The sequence below is a fragment of the Vanacampus margaritifer genome, chromosome 10 (assembly GCF_051991255.1).
Source record: "Vanacampus margaritifer isolate UIUO_Vmar chromosome 10, RoL_Vmar_1.0, whole genome shotgun sequence".
In the NCBI taxonomy this organism is placed as follows: domain Eukaryota; kingdom Metazoa; phylum Chordata; class Actinopteri; order Syngnathiformes; family Syngnathidae; genus Vanacampus; species Vanacampus margaritifer.
This window is the reverse complement of record NC_135441.1, coordinates 12,604,326-12,623,595: the sequence shown is the minus strand read 5'-3', so window position 1 is coordinate 12,623,595 and position 19,270 is coordinate 12,604,326. Positions and strand designations below refer to the sequence as shown.

General features: G+C 38.7%; 1 protein-coding gene across 4 annotated transcripts in view; it reads left to right on the top strand.

The window, feature by feature from the left end:
- lingo2 (leucine rich repeat and Ig domain containing 2) overlaps positions 1 to 19,270 on the top strand; it is a 214,816-nt gene that overhangs the window by 33,991 nt on the left and 161,555 nt on the right. The window contains exon 1 of one of the 4 annotated variants that reach the window (XM_077578793.1): positions 12,026 to 12,248. The exons of the other annotated variants lie outside the window; for them this stretch is intronic. The gene's annotated coding sequence lies outside the window, so the exon portion shown is untranslated. Of the gene's footprint in view, positions 1 to 12,025; positions 12,249 to 19,270 lie in introns of those variants that run through there. 4 annotated transcript variants of the gene reach the window in all.

The following is a 19,270-nucleotide window of genomic DNA, read 5'->3' as shown; positions in this document are numbered from 1 at the left end:
CACTATCCTCCACCCACAGAGTTACAAATCCAGAATATTTCACCAACCCCAGATACATCTGAATTCAGGATTAGTGAGACACCAAGAGACCAGAGGAAAGACTAAAGGAAGGAAGGATAGATGAAGCAGAGTGAGATCCACAAACACCAACCTCCACTGATTCAGCGACCAATTGAAGAAGCAAATTCTTTTTGAGATTCAGTAGATGCTGGTGTGGTGGATCTGGCATGCATGAGAACCTCCACCAAAGAGGGGAGCCGTCGACCTCGGCCCAACATGGCAAGCACAGCCCCAGAAATAGATGCAATTGTAGATAGGTGGACTGAATCATCATGGAGGGATTCATTGTAATGGACAGCTAGGATGTTTCCATAGACACCACTTACCTGATTATCCATCCAATTAGCTTTGGTCACATATTTTGGAAGTAGCTTTTTTTTCCTCTTATTAATTCAACTATTCTGTTAAAGGTGTAAAATGGTGAACTATAATTTAAAATGTTTAAAATATCCATCCATTTATTATCTAACCCGCTCATTCTCACGAGGGCCGCGGGCGTGATGGAGCCTATCTCAGTTGTCTTTGGACAGTAGCCTTATTTTCCTTTCCAACAATTAATTAAGGCCAACAAGATCCTCATTTCATTTTTTAAGAGAATATTATGCAAACACACTCCCACAGACATAAAATATTTGTTTGACTTACTTATTTCAGATGACTTCAGTCTGCGGCCATTGTCTTTCCTTGACTGGATTTGGCCCATAGTGCTCAGCGAGATCTGTGTTTTCCTTGTTTTACTTTCAACTGCAGCAACATGTTCTCAGCAATAAAACATGCATTATTTCCAGAGTTCCATAAAGCATGTCTGGAAAATTGAGGTTGAGTTTGTCATCTTTATCTGGACAGGAAGAATGGAAAGAGTTTGGCTTGTACCGGCCCCGGTAACATCCCGCTGCTGACCAACTTGTAATTTTGTTTTTGGTCTTCCTTTTCTCTTTTGTTTCTGTTGTATACGTGTAACACAGTTGGGTGGTTTTGTGAGCAGACGCCACACTTGAGTCTGTTTTGAAAATTTTGGCTTCTGTGGCCCTTGATCAAACAACCAAAGCATATTCCTTTTGCTTTTTAAGTACTCAATCTTCTTCTTGTGAGGCCTTTTATTAATTTTAGATGATTCATCTAAGTGTTCTCCTGCACAAAACACACTGGGTCTTTTAGTAACCGTTTTCCCGTTGTCTGATTTCAAATTCTTTTCATGCTTTTGTTCCAGCTTGACCTCAGAGGTAGCCACTATAGCAAAACTGCTCTTCTTGTGCTCAGGGTGGCTGATCTTTCCACTAAAAGGTTTACTTCCCATTACTTCCTTAGCTTGCTTAGGCTTTTGCAGATAAATATTTTGCTTCTTTATTCCCACGTTCAACAAGCGGTGTTGTACTTAAATCACCCGCCATTGTCACTTCTCCTGTGTTAGTCTTTTTCATGTTGTTTTGATACATGCGAATCCATGTTTGTTCTGTAGATTGCAATAAAGTTAGGGGAAAAAAGTGTTTGTTCTTCTTAGCTGATTCTTCTTCTACGGTTTCTGTTAACTCCCTGTCACTGCGCTACAGCGCCACTCCAGACTTGGCATATACATTACAGCCGTTACACGTCCTCAGCGTCTTCTTTTGGACAAACGCAAGTCTTGAAATGCTTCTGTGTGTACGAGAATTGTTTGGGGAACGTCTTGACGGGGCCAAAGTTTCCACACTCCTAATCAGCGCACCTGGTTCAATCAACTGGGCTTGTTCATGAGGCTGCGTGCACACTATGAAGGGTGAAAATACAACTTTTTTTTTGAAGGGGCCTGTTGTTGGACATAGACAAAAATCTGTAGTGTTCAAGTTGGACCAAAATTCTCCACAAGTTTTCGGATGATTGATGGAACATGTGGGTAGTGAAACTTGTCAGTCTTGGCACAAAAGGACAAAGAACCAATTACACCTATGTACAATTCAGAGTCTTCAATCAACTTAACATGCACATTTTTTAAAGGTGGGAGGAAACTGGAAAACCTTGAATAAATCCTCACTGGCACAGGAAGAACATGTTATTTCTAGACAGAAAGGCTGGAGCCCGGATTTGAACCCACACCCTCTGAACTGTGAGGCAGATGTGCTAACTATTTGGCCATCATGCAAACTAAGAGAACTACATATGTATTTGAAACAACCACATGTATTGGAGCCAACATTTTGTTGAATAGAATTTTAGTCATAAAACCTTTTCGAAGTGAGAATTGTGCCACCTAGGGGCCAATTGTGTTTTAGCCAACACCCTTTATCGTGTGCACGCAGCATCGTAATAAGCCCCAGTTGATTAAAACAGGTGCGCTGATTAGGAGTCAACCATACCTGCAGGCTACTTTTTGGTTGATTTATTGGCCACATTTTATTTTGATAATAATATTTAATTACATTTGATGACCTTGGGCATGCATACACACACATTTAGACACCTTGTAAAGACAGTGGCTGGAGACTGAAGTACTCTGAAATAAGTAAGTCATACACATCTTAAATATCTGGTGGGAGCGCGTTGGCATATTGTCCTTGGATATTTGAAAGCAAACGATACATCACATGCAGACAGAAAATCTAACAATACCCACAGGCTTATATTCTTTATCCTCTGCAATAAATGACTTATATTAACACATCTTACTGAGTCACTTAAACAATAGTTGTAACATTATTTTTCTTTTTTGTATTGGCATCAATTAATTATACTGCCCCCTGGTGGCACACACCGAGTGAGCCGCAATTAATTAATTAATCATGATGCACTGTTTGATTCTTTACATTCTATTTAATCACATTATTTTTAGAGTAGCCTATTTGTTTTTATTGAATAAAATATTATTACATTTATTTATTTTTTTGTGGAACAGATTAATGGTATGCCCATTCAATGGGGGAAAGAAGATTTGTTTGTGCTGATTTATAAGCAGAATAAATTAAAGTAGTAGTACCTGATTGAGCAATTTGATAGTTGACATAGTACACTGATAAAGCAAAAAAAAAAAAAAAAATTCCTAAAATGTTTAATATTAGTAGAAACCTTATTGTTTTTAAAGGCTCTGCAGACAGTATATTACTCAAGATGCTCTTTACATGGCAGCCTGTTGTCTTCATCTGATTCTTTATACAATATCAGAGGTCATGTACACACAGCCGCTGTGTTGATACACGGTACTTCCAGAAGATTTCCCATGAACAGATTTACAACGCCGTCTAATGACTTCCGACTCACTCCTACGCTTGTGATTTTCCTTGCAGAAATTTGACCCGCAATCGCTTCTGTCAAGTTGTAGCTTGGTTTATTCATGAGTTACGAGTAGTTAGAGGTGGTTTATGATATTTGCTGCTGATTATGCAAAAAACACTCTCGCCGGTAGGATGTGTTCAACGCGTGTATGTTGTAAAGCATTCACAACAAAACTGCTAAGCCTAATTAAAGGAGACATAGTTTGCTTTTTTTTATAATTTAAAATGGTTCGCAAGTGTCCTAAAGATCAAGAATCCAATCACTTTTTACCCTCTCTCTTTTTAGTCTCTTGGAAAACAGCCTGTTTCGAGGCGATACATTATTTTTTAATTTGAATTTTGTCTCCTTTGGTTTTCATGTTTTCTGCCAATCACTTGAAAATAGTGGATCTTATCCCATCCTAGCTTCTTAGCCATGGCCGATTAAACTCAGTGTATGTGCCGAATTGTGACACAATCCAGAAACAAATTCTGAACAGTTTGTTCACAGAGGGTTGAGTGCAAATTGTGAAGTTTAAGTCACTCTCACTATAAAGACAGTAAAAGCATGGATTGTATTTTCACTGGTGGTGGCAGCACTTTATCACCAAGCTACCCAATGATCCTTCTCAATTTATGTGGCATGTTTATGCATCCAACAACACTGCAGCTCTACTTAGATTTTAGCTTTGACATGACTGTGTTCGTGTTGTCTGGCCATCACTTGTAATTGGTGACGTCATAATCATGCAAACTCCTGACGAGCTCACTCACAGATGATTTAAGGCGAGTGCATACACGACCGGCAGCAAAACTACAGATTGCACTCGAGGAGGCAGAACTTGACCCCTAATTGCCAAATCAAACTCAAATTCTTTCCATATTATCTGGCAGTTGCTTGAAAATTAAGGATCTTAGCCCAGCCTAGCTAAGTGGTCGAGGTAATTATGTTATCATTAGGTTAATTATGTTAACATTGTTATGTTAATCCAAATGTGTCAACGCAGATACAATTTTGAAAATAGGTGGCTCCTAAATATCTATAGTACTTGGTTGTTTAATTTCACACTTGATGGGTGGACACGACGGGCACTGCAGAGACCAAGCCATGTGAACACAACTAAGTTTCCTTAATATACTGTACCACCTTGCTTAATACTACTCCAGTGTGTCTTTCCAAAAAATGATGATGATTTTGGGTTTACACTTGACTGTTGCATTCTATCCAATCTGCTATTAAAAACAATGCGATAGAGATTAGGGAGGCTCATACTTAAAAGCAAATGAAGAAATTGATGTGGTGTGAAAACATGACCTAGCAGGAAAAGTGTCCGGGTCAAACAATAAGATGGCTGACTTTGGTCGTTGCTCTTTGCGGCCTAATAAAAGGTGGCTGTTCCTTTAAGAAGAATAGTTGGCTCTTAGGGGAGTCGAGCCATCTCCACCGGAGTTTTGTGAAGGCATTAATGAATAAAACATGCTTGCTCAGCAACATTAACCAGTGAGGAGGAGGAGAAAGACAACGAGGGGTAACTTTTAAAAGCGCAGCATTCTCATAATGCATGCTCCATCACTCATTAGGACCCGATTGACTCTCCAACCGCATCCTCCGGATTACACACCCGTTCGAAAAGAGCATATAACAATAATGGCTGATCGTTTTCACTCGCCACGTTCTTTCTCTTAAGCAGACTTGGCCACACCCCGTGAATTACTCTCAAATATCCTTCCAATGTAAATTGCTTGACGCTCTGTGTGTCTTGTTCATCACTAAATCATCCATTTTGTTTGGTCAGTTGGTCACCATGCTGCCAAGAGGCATTGGGATGAATTTGCCTGTGACATTTTGTATACTAAAATACATAGGAAAGGTCAATTTGACTGGCCACAATTCTATGTCAGAGGTTTACACACTACTTGAATTTTTACAACAATTTGTCGTTTGTTTGTTTCAAACGATCCAGTTTTGTTTTAATTTATATGGGAGGCAAATTGGGCTGAAAACTAGTAAGACCTGAATCAATTGCATTTTCTGCTGCTAGGTACTGAAATCTCTCCTGCCCCCTTTGTTTTGAAATGCAGTGACACCATAGCGAGCAAAATGTGAGAATTAGCATAAACACTAACAAACACCTAAAACAGCACAAGCGCTAACAGAAACCTTAAAATGACACAAACGAAAAACAAAAATGCTACAACACCAGCAAAAAAACTAACAATGGCACAAACAAAATAAATAAATAAATAATCACAAATGCTAAAAAAACAAAAAAGCGCAAAACTAGCACAAATGTTATCAAAAAGCTAAAACCGACAAAAAAAAAACAAAACAAGAGCTATACACTAACAAAAACCTACAATGAAATAAACGCTAAAAAAAATATGAAGCCGCACAACCACTAAGATCTAAGACAAATTTGAAATGCTAATAAAACTCAAAATGGTGCAAAAAAAAGACCTAAAATAGTTCAAATACTATAAAAAAAAACTGAAAACACACAGAAAAAACAAAAACAACACAAACAAAATTTAAAAACGGCACAAATGCCAACAAAACTCTAAAAACAGTACCAACACACACAAAAATTGCACAAATGCAGCAACAACATTCTAAAATTAGTACAACCAAAAACCCAAAAATGGTAAAAACACTAAGAGTAGGCCTAACCTAAACTGGCATAAACAATAACAAAACCCTAAAAATGGCGCAGACACAAACAAAAACCTAACATCGCCAACACAGTAACTAAAATCCAAGGTCACACAAATGATAACAAAGACTTAAAACAGCACGAACACAAATTTAAAACAGTACAAACACACACAAAAAAATAAAACAAACTATAATATGCAAGAAAACTAATAAAACCTTAAAATGGAGAAAATGCTAGCAAAGACCTAATACTGTCCTAATGCTAAAAAGAAACCAGTTTTGCGGCTTTGTGGTTGGTCCTGTCTCATGTGAATGAGCCACTGCTCACCCGTCCCACCCTGTCTATCAGCTCCTCCCAGTCGAAGGTCTTTGTCTCTCAGTCAAGATGCATCACTTTAACAATACTTTCATGACACCAATTCCTTAAAAAAATGACATGCAGAAAAGGTGCATTTATAACTAGCAAAATGCAAAAAGGCTTAGGATCAAAGTATCCAGTTTAAGATGACAATTTTGTGAGTGATACAGTATGTGTCTCTGATCATAACCCTTGTGGTCATTAAAGGCTAGAGGGGTGAGCAGCGGAGGCTACCACACAGCCAAAAGCAGGCAGTGCTACATAGGTGACCTATGACCTCCAATCTTCCGTATATGCTTTTCCAATGATGATTGATAACGGCCGTTTAATGGACTGATGAAATGAAACCCACTGGCGGCTGAGACGGTCTTTTTCCGGCCCCTATTCCTCGCCGCCTTCTTCTGACAAGCAGGGGTTATTGCTGCTGCTTCCTCATCAACTTCCTAGCAGGGGACATCCATTTTCTCTGCTGTGACCGCCACAGCTGTCACGAGGCCTCCTCGAGCCACCTCCACATTAATGCTGATGTGTAAGTGGCACTTGCAGATGTCACAGGTGGCCTCAGTCACACCTTCTCCCGCTAAGGGGCTCAATTATAAGTTGTGAAAATGCAATCTCTGAGCGTGTGTTTTTTCATCCAAGGTATGAAGAGCCCATAATAATCAGCAGGGAGATGAGATGACCTGGGGCATTCTTTAAGTATATCTATTATTGCATATGTTCATTGGTTGCTTAATGAATATTTCATCATCTCACCTATTTACGGTTTTTATGATTTTGTAAATGTTATCGACATGCTAAAACACTGGTTCTCAAATGGAGGTATGTGTATGGAGTATGTGATATATTGAAATATATTTAAGATGTAGCGCTAGTAGCAGCCATGCAATTTTTAAAAAAAAAATTTAATTATGTAAATTTTTCAGGGAAGTAAGTTCATAAAGTGTGGGGACAATGCCTCTGGCATTGGCAGACAGGGGTGGTGGTCCCCCTTTTTAAGGAGTGGGATGGGAGGGTGTGTTACAACTATACAGGGATCACACTCCTCAGCCTCCCTGGTAAGGTCTATTCAGGGGTGCTAGAGAGGAGGGTCCGTCGGGAAGTCGGATCTCATATTCAGGAGGAGCAGTGTGGTTTTCGTCCCGGCCGTAGAAATGCAGTCCAGTCCCTCTAGAGAGGACTGCTACCAAAGCCCAATCCTTCTGTCGAAATGAGATCAACTATGTCTAGTTGCAAATTGTCAATTCTGCACACCAAATTCCTGTTGTCTCAACAGTCAAATCATTTGTGTAACTTTAGCATATCTTTAATTGCATGTCAAGTATTAATTTAGTCGCTCTGAATGTCACTTTTGTCTGATTAGGCTCTTTCGTGGAACTTTCTCGGGGCTTTATGTTTACACTTCCTTTGCACTAAATTTGCACAAATCATTAAAGTGAAAGATCTTCGCCAAAGCAATCATTTACAGTGTGTTGGCTGCAGCGTGTCGTGATTCTGATTAGACTTATTATTGCAAACAGCCCATTATTAGCATTTCAATGAAGACTTTTTTTCTTGCAAACACATTAACTCTGTTAATATATAAGCCAAATGATCTCCTATTGCACGGCAACCGATTCAGCCGTGGCGCTTTAATGCAAATATTCCAATTTCTTTCATTTCTTGCTCCATTTGCTGGCACCTCAATGAGGATGGGATTGTGGCTGGAACTGCTGAGGCGGAAAGTAAACAGTGATATGTTTTTTTTTCTTCTGGCTGCGGTGTGGACAGTGTGGCTGGTTGAGAACCTAAATAAATGATTCCTCATGAGACATGATTTAGTTTCATTTGGACTAAAATCTTGATTAAATGGTAGCATCTGATTTAAACGTCAAAGTATTTCCCAGCAGAATGCAAAAAAATAAACAGTGTGTCATCCTTTAACTATCGTAAATTGGATGGTGTGGAAATTATGATTTTGGTTCTAAATCTAAATACCATCTTCTCGATTTGTCGCCAAAATTGATGGTCTTGCTTTGAGAGAAAAATAATCTCTCCACAGATATAAAAATGAAAGAAAACAGACATACACACTATCGGGGCTGGAAGGCGGTCTCCAAGGGTCCATCCACAGCGGCCAACTTTACATCACCAGCAAGTAGAGATCTGCTTGCAGTTCCTTTAAATGTACTGCATCTACAGGTGTACTGTACATGCTTTGTAGACTGTGAATTTAAAGGAAATGAGGGGAGTGGCCGCGAGTTCCGTCCCACAACAGCGCAAACGCACACTTCTACCTGTGCTAGTCTAGGAAAACACCAAAATAAAGAAAACTCCACCCATGTCCATAGTTAAACTACATTTTGCACTAGACTTGCATTAGGCATGAAAACAGGGCCCAATTGTGCATTTATGACATTTGTTTTTATGCCCTCCAGAAGAATTCAAAATAGATATCATATCAATATATCAAATCAATATCATGCATGGCATTAAAGTGAAAGTGAACCTTAAACATTTCTTGACAATAATATGTTATACATGACTTCACTAGTCTAAACATGACATTGTGATTAATATTACATTTGTGGAATATGAGTTATGAAGCAAAATTCAGCTGTTTTCTGAAGCTGAGCTGTGATTGGTTGTTACCTGAGACCTGAGCAACTGTGATATCATGTTCAGTCGACAGCAAGTGGCAAAATGGCCGCCGGCTGAGATGGTTAAAAACGGCTCAATTTTGCTGCTTAACTCATATTCCATTTACACAATATTAACCAGAATACCATATTTATGCTAATGAGTCTGCATAGAACATATTATTGTCAAACAAATTTTGGGGGGGTTAACTTCCACTTAAAAGTGGCTTCAACTTCTTTTTAACCTAATACAGTACATTTGTTAAGTACTATACAGTTGTATTTAAATTTTAATTAAATTACATTTGCATTGAATCTTTTAGAATAGTTTATTTTCATTTTTTTATTTAGGTACCATTTTTATTTACCTTCTATGTTTAATACATTTTAATTGCATCCTTATTTACCAATAAGCAACGACCCCCCCCCCCCAAAAAAAATAAAATAAAATAAGCACAGGGTTAAAATTCACACCGTAAACACAATTTTAAATAAATACTCTTCCATTTTGATAATCATTTTGGTGTTCATAGTGTATTGTAATGTCAGTCATGTTGATTGTACTTGAGGAGCCAAAAGTTTTTCAAGGTGGTATTTGGTGAACCACTGGAGAGAACCACTTCTCGAAAGCACATGGATTTAGAAATTTGGGAAAATACACAGGTCGGGACACCTCACTGTAAGGGGGTGGGGAGGGGAGTGATCAGTGGCTCATTGGATGAGTTCCCCAAAGTAAGCTTCTTCTTTAACTGAAGAATATGTGCCACATATTTTTTTTCTTAAAACGTGGGGCCTGTTTTAATTTGTGGTGCAATGGCAGAATATGTCTCTCTTAGGATTTTGTAATTCTATTAGTGGTACTAGTCCAGTTTGACTCCCGCCTCGAAAATACTGTAATGCCAATTAAGGTTTATGGTTCTTGTGTTCTTAGTATTGCCGTTGTTCAACATTGTGTAACGCAAGGCTGTAAAAAAAACAAAACAAATTGGGAACACATTTCATTTCATTCCCCTTCTCGGCTAAATCGACTTGTTTCTTAAGGCTTTGACTCTCCGGGGGTGCTTGGACCACCCGCTTGGCTGCACTGAATCGGAAATTCCCCCTGCTATTCCCTTGATACGGGCTGTATGCCGGCTTCTACCACATCTTCCCAGAAGCATCTCAATCCTGTCTTCTGTGACATTCTTAAAAAAAAAAAAAAAAAAAATCACGCATTAATCACATGTTCTCATTGTGCACCAAAAATTCATTTGAGCTTGGCCTACATACGGACTCTTTTCAGCGTACCCGAAAAAAGCTTGCTGCAAAGATCCCAGTGGGAAATGTGACACTGTTTACAAGACTGCTCCAGATTTTTTATTGAAGGACTATTATTCCAATCAGGCTCGTTGCCACGTTGGAGCAAAGTCGCCGGAAGAAACGAGCTGAGCCGTGATCGCGCTTGCTTTAGTAGCGCAAAAATAGAGGAAATAAGAAAACATGACAATTTCCCAACTGTTCAACACCACAGGAGTAAAACGACAAAATATCTAAATGTGGTAAACGTTCATCACAGACGTACATTAAAAAAAATGGCCCAAATAAAATAAAATGTAGTTTTTACATGCCAATTTTGTTTATTCAGGAAAAATAAATGTCCAAAGCCACGGTGCCTTGAAAAGCTACTTGTTCTCCTTGAACTTTTTCACATTTTGTAGCCTTACAATGACAGTCTTACCGTGTTTTGTTAACATTCTACGTGATAGACCAAAACAAGCTGACACATAAATGGGAAGGGAACTAAAATGATATACAGTTTTCAAAATTTGAAGCAAACATAAATCTCAAAAGGGTGGTGTGCATTTGTATCCTGCATATGGTGTCCCTGTACTCTAGCAATAATATAATAATTTAATAATGTATATATTAATGACATATTAAAAAAAAGGTAATAAAAATAGTAATAAATGCAATCTATTGCAGTCTATGGACTCTATGCACACATCATTTCCACGTTTGAGATAGGACAGCGTGCTAACTTCAGCTAAAGCTAGCAACATTGAGATCATCAAACTCTTCAAAATGTACTCAATGTCTCCTGGAATGACTTCAAGGTACCGCGAATGGGTGTGAGCGAAGCGATCAAAGCACCACATCTGCTTTAATGAGCCATTTGTTGTTTCATTTTACATGTAGCCTACATCATTGTGTACATTGACTTCTTTTGAGAGGCTCAACTCAACTATTATAGAGAACAAAAACAAGCACAACTGTAATAAAGTGTTGTACCAAAAGTGTGAACAAAATAGAATAGAAAGCCTTTTTATTGTTATGTTCTATGGTGCAGATTTAGCTAAATTGAGGCTATGAAAACATAAAAGATGACCAATATTAAAATAATAATAATAATTCACTTTCCTTTCTTTTCTTTGGTCCTTCCTCGGGTCTCCTGACGGCCTCACGACTCTGACTGGAAGTGTTCGGTTTAGGTGAACGGTATGGGATTTTTTAATAGGTTTTAGGTGAACTAATGAATACAAACACACTCGCATGCACACACACACATACACATAAAAATAAAATAAAAATAATAATAATAAGAATAATAAGGAGCAAAAGTATAGAGTACAAATCGTAGGACAGCTTGAAAATCGATCTCAGTTTCATGACGGAGCAACCGACATCATTCCAGGCTGGCAGCTTTGACTGCTCACGTCACAGGTGCACCTCCCTTGCCGGGAAGTTGAGCGGGGAGAAATGGAGAGAGATTGTTGTTGCTATAGTCACTTGTCTCGGCGGTTGTATAAACTTTTCATCTCCTCTAGTTCACTCGTACACGTGTTCAATAAAAAGCTGAATGGCCGGCTGACTTTTTGACCTTGAAAAGCATCAACTCCGAACTACTGAATATACCTATTACTGTACACAAACTCACACATAAGAATGAGGCAATTTTTTCCTCCAGTGGCTTGAAACAAGCGTAGACCGTAAACACGTAAGCCACTTCACCTTTGCACCAAGCATGCTTACTATGCAACCATTCTGTCAGAAGTCACTTAATTAGTAAATAGAGTCCACCTGGGTGTAATTTATTCTCAGGATACACCTGTTCTGTGAAAGACTAAGGCCCCGTCCCGTCCTATGCGCTATTGTTGTTGAGATTGCGGGAGAGAATTGGCGCATACGTCATCGAGCTGCGACCATTACGTCATCTCTGGAGGAGTATCCTGCATTTGGTGTCCAGACGGACGCGTACGGGGCGCGTTTTGAAATCTTTCCAATCTGGAGCTCGGTTTCAGAAGTGATCGGTCTCAAGCTCCGAAACCGCGTCATCGTGTGGACAAACCGCCTGAACGGTAAGAAACGTGTGAGGATACATTGAAACTGGCTTTTGACGGGGCCTAAGTAGTTTGTTAGAGAAAACTAGTGAACAATAATGGTAATTGCAGAAAAAAGATGTCTCTACTAAGTGTTGGCAAACGGGGGCTGAATTAAAATAATATATTCCCAACATTTTTGGCAGAATATTCTATGAACTGACAAGACCAAAGTTGAACTTTTAGATTTTTATTTGCTTACATTTTGAATACTATGTAGTTTTCATTCCACTTTGCATCGATGTACTACTTTATGTTGGTCCATCACAGAAAATGTCAGTTGAAAAATAGATCTGACTGAAATGTTATGGCATGACCTTAAAATGACCATTCATGCTCGAAAACCCTCCAGTGTTGCTGAATTAAAACAATTGTCCAAATATTTTAATAGAAATGTTATGGAAAACACTTTTGATTTCCATGGTTGATAATGAGGGTAGACAGCTAGATATTCGGTTTAGGAAGCAAGTACAAAAACAAAAAAATCACCATTTGAAAACTGCCTTCTATGTGCACTTGGGTTATTGTTTGATTAGCTTAAACATTAAAGTGGGGAAACTAAATAAGAAGTTGAGAAGAGGGCAAATATCTTTTCACTGAACTGTAGAAGTAACACTAGAACATAAGAAAATGCATCATCATAATCATCATAATCCAACATTATAGCAATTATACGAGAACGTTTAGTAATCCATCACAGAAATAAAGAATGAGAAAATGACTCACAAATGTAAACAGAATACAGAAATTATCCAAACTCATAACTGTTTATCATTACAGAATTAAAACTAAAAAAATAAAGTGTCATAAGTCTCCATCTACAGAACACTGAAAAAATTTAACTGATTACATCGCAAAATTGAACTGAGAAGACTCATAAATGTCAATCTACACAGAAAGAAAACAGAAACTGAGTAAAAAAAATTCCCAGCTGTCCATCATTAGAGAAGTAAAAATGAGAATATGTTATAAATGTTGGTCAGAGAATTAAATATAAGAAAATACTGTCTATAACTGTCCATGACACAGTAATTTTACAAAACAATGTAACTGTTAATAAAGAAAACATCTTGCACCTCATCACTGAAAAAGAATAAAAAACAAACAACAAATGAAATATTCTATTGAACATATTAATTGTTCTGTCTTTAAAAAAGTGAAATGAGAAAATGTTGCAACGTTTTCATCACACAAACTAAAAAAAGTGAAACAAAAAATGGAGAAAATGTCCATCACAAAGGAAAAATGACCAAATATCGCGTCGGAGTCAGCCCTGACTGTAAATCAGTTTTTTAAGTACAAAATGGAAGAAGCCGCCACATGTTAGTGAGCATCCGGATAAAGGTGCGGGAATCCGGGAATTCAGCAATGCAAATGTCACACCAGGAAGAAACCATGTATATGATAGATGAGACGACCGGCGGGGTGGCAAACAATGTCATCCCGTCGCTATTATTTTACCAAATCAATATTGAATGACTTGAGGGCGCAGCGACAAATGACGGATGATGTTTTATTGTGAAAGACACAAAGCTTTTTTCCCCCGCCAGGAGGTTTGCAATGTTTCGTTTTTCACGGTCTGCGCTCCGTGTTCGCTCCCAGTCAAACAATCTGTAATTGACATTGAAATAAGAGTGCGTAATGCATCTGCATTGCGCACTCCCGTTTGATGTTTGCGCCCGCCGGGCTGCGACATTCTAATCAAAATGTCGCATTGTCTGGCCCGCTAAATGTTTTGGCGCGCTGAAGACAATAGTCGTTTTCATCTGCGGCTCGCCCGCCTTTTCCGAAGCTGCCGCCGCCGCTTTGAGCGTTCCCGCCAGGGGCCGTGGGCGCTCTCTTGCTCGCTCGCTTGCTTTTCGCACAGCCACACGCAGCCTTTCGAGACCATCAATTATTGAGGCTGCCAGTCGCCTTCAGGGACCTCTGCTGAAATCAGCATGATGAATGCAATCAGTCGGCAGTGGTGAAAAAAAACAAAACATATGCAGAAATGGCTACTTTCAAAACTGGAGTTCCTGAGTTAGGTCTGAATGATTAATGACATTCGGAATAATACAGCAAAAATAGTCAAATAGGATTTTTTTTTTTTTAAATCATATTGCAACGCTACAGTACATTGCAATAGATCCAATACATTGCAATATTGTTATTCAATGCTGGTGATATCAATACAGACCCTGAGTGATGTGGTAGTGTCAATATTGTACCCTGAGAGACACAAGATTGTTAGATTGAGGTCCAGGGTTATTATAGTTTTGGAATTTTTTTATTTTAGTTAGTTTAGTTTTTATTTCGTTTTGAGTTTTTATTTTTTTTATTTTTTTTTACATTTAGTTAGATTTAATTAGTTTTCAGGGTGGTTCTGTTAGTTTTTATTCGTTTTAGTTATTTCATAAATGCTTCATTTTAGTTTTATTTAGTTTCAGTATTAGTTATAGTTAAAAAAAAAAGTGTATTACTTGTGCACAATATTTAAAAAGCACCACGGGAGCAACGTTATCTAAAGGTGCTTTTCTATTGACTGCTGCTAGATGACGTCACTTTTGTGTGACACACTTTTAAATTTCCTTATTCCGGTTAATATCAAAATAAATCTACTTAAAATCATCCCCAAAGGCTCATTCATTAAATTTATTACCAAAGACTAAAATGAAGGACATTTTTGCTATAATTATAGTTATTTTTTTAAACATAAAATGTAGTTTCAGTTAGTTTTTATTTTATTTTGTCAACAAAATAGTTTTTTGAATTTTAGTTTTAGTTTTTTAGTTAGTTTTAGTTTTTTAACTAAAATAACCTTGTTGAGGTCTAATCCTATCGAGTCCGGGCTTCGGCCTTCCTGGGTGGAGTTTGCATGTTCTCCCCGTGCTTGCGTGGGTTTTCACCGGGTACTCCGGTTTCCTCCCACATTCCAAAGACATGCATGGCAGGTTAATTGAACACTCCAAAATTGTCCCTAGGTGTGATTGTGAGAGTGGTTGTTCGTCTCTGTGTGCCCTGCGATTGGCTGGCAACCAATTCAGGGTGTACCCCGCCTACTGCCCGAAGCCAGCTGGGATAGGCTCCAGCACCCCCCGCGACCCTTGTGAGGAAAAGCGGCTAAGAAAATGGATGGATGGATGGAGGTCTAATCCTGATATGTTACAATATTATATTGAAAGTTTGAGGTATGGCTAGTGTCAATACTGTACCCTGAAAAGTAATAATACAATAAATAATGATATTGATAAATATTGCTGGTGGTATTGAAAATGTGAGATAGTAATCTGATAAGCACCTGTGTGATCTCGATACAGATACATCGCAAGACTGCAGCCAGACAGATACTGTGATATGACGCAATAGCCAATGCTGGTGTATCGAGATTGTGTTTCGCAAGAATAATCATCACAAGCGCTCTGTTGCCGGTGTATCAATACTGTACCCTAAGCGATGTCGATAAGATCAATGTTTGTTTTTTTTTCAGTCCGACTGTGATTGTGTGCATCGCTACGTGCGGTCATCTGTCATCATCGTCATGCTTTCCACACGGACACCATGTCCTTCTGTTATAAATAAGCATGAATGATTTACCATCGATTGCTAGTTCAATACACAAACCAGCGTTTTTGTCTCTCATTCAAGTTGAATCATTCTGCTAATGGACAACACTTTACTGGATGGATTCAAATGCTGGAGTCCAGTTTGTGAAAGGGCATATGCAAAGTTAAACATTTTAATAGGAATCTATTTATTTTATTATTTAAATGGTAACAGTATTTTATGTTTCAAGATGCTTTACAACATATTGGACAAATGTTGAGCCGATGGGAATTTAATTGAATTGGACGAGTAAGAGTTCACCTTTACCATGATATAAAACCACTTTTGGGACGTGTGGTACATTCCCAATTTTAGTTGGCGTATCAAAAGATATACAATAGTCGTGTAAGCTTCAATTTTTTCAAGCTTATAGGAGTTCACCAATGAACAGAACCATGATGTTGCCACAGCGAAAGTGGACACTTTACTCTGATTTTGGGCTGTCACTATCAAATATTTTTTTAGAATCGATTAATCTATCGATTATTCAATTGATTAATCAACTAATCACATTCATTTTAATTTTGCATTAAAGTGTATTACAAAAGCCCCCCCCCCCAAATTACTGTTTAATAAGCAGTGATTGACCAGTTTTACAGTAATGTTTACACTTGGAAGAGAGTAAAAATAAAGAATTAAAAAAATAAAATAAAAGTTACTCAAGGGTTGAGGAACAAACTCACAACCTTCAGCTTGGGTAACTGCCGATCTACTCCCTGAGCCACGCAGCTCCTGCAGTGTGTTAGTATATCTCATAAGTTGTTTTTGATCTCCTCTTGGAGATAAGCAAAAGGTAGGAGGAGCATAGCTCAGGTGGTAGTGTGGCAGTCTCCCAAGCTGAAGATTGTGAGTTCGTTCATCTATTTTTTCAAATTTGAGTCAAATTTACTCTAAATAGAAACAAATTTACTCTACAGAAAAAAACTGATGTTTGCAAATGTCTTCTTTTGGTTAAACACAGAAGATAATCAGTGAACAATTACTGTTGATATGTTGAAATCAGAGAACTTGGACAATTTTAGATGGAAAAAAAAACGGCTCCAAAAGATTACTCAATTATTAAAATAGTTATCGATTAATTTAATAATCGATTACTTAGGGTTAGGGTTAATCGATTAATTTTGGCAGCTCTACTCTGATTGGCCAATCGTGGATCATGAGTTGCACTAGCACTTTTCCAAATATTTTCTTTTGACTGTGAAGTTTCCGTTGTGGCGATGAGGCTGCTGCATGCAGCTCATGCATGGATTCGCACAATAACTGATTAATGCCATACGACAATTTGGTGATGAAGTGCTCTCTAAGAGTGGAAAAACTATGCATGCTTTATGTCTTTCGGGGCGTGCACCTTTAGGACCACCCCCTCAAAACAAACAACTTTCATTTAAAAATTTAAAAAGGGTTAGGGTTAGTTAACCACTGTATATAGTAAAAGTAAAAAGATTATCTTTGTGGATGCACAGTATGTGAATAATCCTTTGAATACCCCTGCATAAATGAACACTTCCCTCATGGGCTTTGCCGGTAATAGAATGTGACAAAGTGCGAGCCTGTCTGCCTTTTTAATAAGATGCCAGGTGACATCATTAACTCACATTATGCCCCAAACACAACCAGCCGAGACACGCAACCTTAAACACCTTGGACACCTTTTCACAGCGTTAACGCCTTGTTTGGCTAATCCCAACTGACCGAGGCCTGGTCCCACCTGAGCGAGAGTACATTAAAGCTATAGGCTATAGGCACGGTTTTAAATAGAGACCAGAGCGCCATGAAGTGTGTAGGTGTGGAGGAACGTATAGCGAAACGCTTCATTTAGCTGCTCTCAGCACCTTGTCTTGAGGGAGCAGCTTGTGTGTGTGTGTGTGTGTGTGTGCTCGTGTGTGCGCTTCCACCCGCCTAGCCGTGTTTGTATGTGTGTGTGTCCTCTTCTCTTGATGAGTTTGTAGCGTTGGTCTGCTCAGTTCGTATTCCCATGGTGAAAACACACCATACAGTTGCAGAACAGTTTGAATGAGTTAACTAATTTGAAGTACTGGATAAAACAGTGGAGTCCAAACTATGGCCCGGGGGGCATTTACGGCCTACCGTTCGTTTTTAACGGCCCGCTTCATATACAAAAAAAATGCTTCATATACAAAAAAAATGCTTTTGACATGGCCTGCAACCATTATTTTGTGCGGCTGTTGATAGATGGTCAAGGGTGGGGTTGCAACACCCTCAGCCCCCCCATGGGTACAATACACTTGATAAGCGTGGGATGGTGTACAACTGGCTACTGGCTTTAGCGTTAAGCACTGTGTGTGTGATTAGAGTGTCGGTTGAGGCTATCGGCAGGTTCGATAAAAAAGATGCCAGTGTTTATTGTATTTAGTTTTAAAGCTTGAAAGAGTACCTGTTTCCATCGCCCCATCTTAACCATCTGTTCAGGGTTCAGGGTTACAATACTTTCTAAATAGCACTGCTACGCTAACATTGTTTAGGCTGCTTTATCTTATATGTGCAGTTGTGTAACTTAAGCTTAGCAAAAGGCACATTACACTTTAGCCTCTTTTATCAAAGTGGAAGTCAACCTTAAACCTTTCCTGACATGTTATATGTGAACTCACTAGTCTAAACATTTTTGGAATATGAGCTATGATGCAGAATCCAGCCATTTTTATCCATCTCAGGGGGCGGCCATTTTGCCACTTGCTGTCAACTGAAGATGACATCAATGTTGCTCAGGGCTCAGGCAACAACTAATCAGAGCTCACCTGTTTTCTGAAGCTGCGCTGTGATTGGTTGTTATCTGAGACCTGAGCAACACAAGATGTTATCTTCAGTCGGCAGCAAGTAGCAAAATGGCTGCCACCTGAGAGGGATAAAAACGGCTGGATTTTTTTGTTTAACTCATATTCCACTAACGCAACATTAACCAGAATACCATATTTAGACTAGTGGGGCTGCATAGAATATATTATTATACTGGCGCTCGTGTTAGCACCCGCGTGGGGAAAAAAAAACATCGAAACATTATGTGCGTGAAAAGGCTTTTTTTGCACATATGCGCTTCTTTTGTCAACATAATGGCCCATTTGGATCCATTTTACATCACTCATCTCTCGGTGGACTCGCTTCCTTTTGAAGTCACATGATCCCACTGGAAGTGAAATGTTCCAGTTTACATGCTGTTTTTGTGGGATTACCAGTACACACTTCATGAATACTTACCGCATATTTCATAGTAGATGTTTTCCAAAGCCAGGGCTTTGGAAGTTGCTTCAAATTGGCTGCTTCAAATTAAAATGGCCGACTTTCTGTTCAATTTCATGCATAGGTCCTTGAGACTTTTTCGTGTCCTGTTATGATAGACGTGTAACCAATTTCATGTTCATTGGTAAAACTGGCGCGGGGCTGATTTGAACTGAAAAAGA